Source organism: Sycon ciliatum, chromosome 13 (assembly GCF_964019385.1).
Source record: "Sycon ciliatum chromosome 13, ocSycCili1.1, whole genome shotgun sequence".
Classification (NCBI taxonomy): domain Eukaryota; kingdom Metazoa; phylum Porifera; class Calcarea; order Leucosolenida; family Sycettidae; genus Sycon; species Sycon ciliatum.
The window spans coordinates 5,475,491-5,478,040 of NC_088655.1; positions in this window are offsets into that span (position 1 = coordinate 5,475,491).

Sequence of the window (2,550 nt, forward strand, 5' to 3'; positions counted from 1 at the left end):
CGTACTGGTACGCCGCAGTCCCTCATCTTTTGTTTTCTTGCTTTGCAAGCTGGTTGCCTTTTTCTGGACTCCCTTGATTTCGTCAGTCGTAGATCTACCTGCCTTTCCGTTATGCCTCCAAGGAAATCCAAGGCCCCCTCGGCAGCGCAGCTGGTACCTCCAAGGAAAAAATCCAAGGCCCCCTCGGCAGCGCAGCTGACCGTGGAGCTCAATGCAATGAGGGAGAAGTTTGAGGCGGAAAAGGAAGAGAGCGCCCTGAGAATCAGGCTCCTCGAGGGACAGCTGGAACGGGGAAATGAGTCGTCCTCGTCCAAGCGTAAACGCCGTAATGTTTCTGTGTCGTCGTCGTCTTCATCTTCTTCGTCATCATCTTCTTCATCGTCCTCGTCATCAGATTCGTCTGACTCGTCGGATGACTCCCGCCGGAAAAGAAAAACCAAAAAATTCAAAAAATCGAAGAAGTCGCGAAGATCCTCCACCTCGATGTCAGCGCGAAAGTGGAAGACAAGGTCTTATGAAGTGCAGCACGGCCTGAATGAGCAGCTGCAACGCCAACTCAAGAAGACCAGGCGGGACCTGCGGAAGCTGAAGGGTGGCCGAAGTCTCTCTAAGAGGCTCAGAAGAGGTGAGTCGTTGCTGTCTGCTAGACAAGAATGGTTGGTGGTGGCGGATGTGCATGGCCACGAGGCGGCCAGCAGGTTTCAAGAGGGGGGTGAGCTGGTCGACATCCTGTCGTCCTCCGAAAAGTCAAAAAAGCTAATCGCTGCGATTCAAAGCACGAAGCAAAGAGCCCCCACTGTTAACGTTAGGCAGCCCTTTCGTGGCAGTGCCCCAGCCACCTCGTCCAGGAGCTGGGGCAATTCCCCAATCCCCTTCACGCCGGGCGTCACAGCAACCCCTGCCCCAGCAGTTCCCCCCAGACCCCCCAGGCCTGTGTGCCACCGCTGCGGCAGCGCTGACCACTTCGTCAGATTCTGCACCCAGACCATCTCTGCCCCCGCTGCTAGAAAATAAGCCTGCTGTTGTTGCACCAATTCATTCCGATGAAGAAAGAGATGTTGATTCTTATTTGATGGAGGCTGATGGTGGGTGGGATGTGCGTGAAGTTGGTGTTCAAGATGTTCAAGTAGGTAGCCTAGCTAAATGTATGCAATTTTGGCGCATGATGGGGGCATCTAGGTTTATTCAAACCATAGTACTGCATGGATACGCACTGCCCTTCATAGAGGTCCCGCGTGCAAGAGAATTTGCAAACCACCGCAGTGCATGCGAGAATGCCGAGTTTGTTTGTGACTCGGTGGAAAGTCTGCTGAACCAGGGTTGCATTCAAGAAGTAAAAAGGGAGGATGTTGTAGTCACCAGTCCGTTAGGCGTTGTGAACAACGGCAAGAAGCTACGACTCATTGTGGACTTGAGGTATGTAAACAAGCATTTGCAAAACTTTAAGTTCAAGCTCGAGGACATGAAGGTCGTGGCAAATGTGTACTCTCAGGGAGATTATTTGGTTACGTTCGATTTGAAGAGTGGGTACCATCATATTGAAATTGCGAAGGCGTATTGGAAGTACTTAGGTTTCTCCTGGGTGGGGAAGGGGGGTGATCGCAGGTGGTTCGTTTTCCGTGTTCTCCCCTTCGGTTTATCCACTGCCCCATACATTTTCACGAAGGTAACCCGTGTCTTACTAAGACACTGGCGGAGGGACGGCATCAGATGCCAGCTTTACATGGATGACGGGTCGGGTGGGCACTCTACAGTTGAGGGTGCACAGGCAGTAGCGAAAAGATTGAAATCAGATCTAGTTCAGGCCGGATTTGTTCCAAACGAAAATAAGTGCCACTGGGAGCCCTCACAGACGGTAGAAATGCTTGGCATGGAAGTCGACATGAGGGAAGGGATCATACGGGTCACTAAGGGACGGGTGGAAAAGCTGAAGACGTTTGTAGAAAAGCTGTCACAGGTCGAATATCCAACTGCCAGACAATTGGCCAGGCTTACGGGGTATTTGCTATCTATGTCGCTGGCATTGGGCCCCGTGTGCAGGTTGAGGACGAGGTCATTTTATGCACTGATTATGAACCGTGAGTCGTGGCATGCAAAACTCAGCTGGTCTCAAATGGCGCTTCAAGATCTGGAGTTTTGGTCTGGCTCGTTTAGTCAATGCCACGGTCAACCTTTTTGGAAAAAAGACCCCAGGGTGACAGTGCTCTCGTGGTCCGACGCGAGCGACTCTGGCTGGGGAGGTTTCTCAGTTACATCAAAAGGAACTGAATTAGCTAAAGGGGAATGGACCAAAGAAATTGTGCAGGCTGGTGCCAGCTCCACATGGCGTGAGCTGCGAGCTATTTTGTTGGTTCTGAGTTCGCTGTCGAAAGAGATTGAAGGTGGCGTTTGCATTCACAGAAGCGATAACCAGGCAGCCGTGCACATAATACAAGTAGGCAGTTCAAAATCTCATTTGCAGAGCGAAGCACTGGAGATTCACAAGCTGTGCGCCGTGCATGGTATTCAGTTGCTGGCAGAATGGGTGCCTCGCGAAGAAAATGAGCTGGC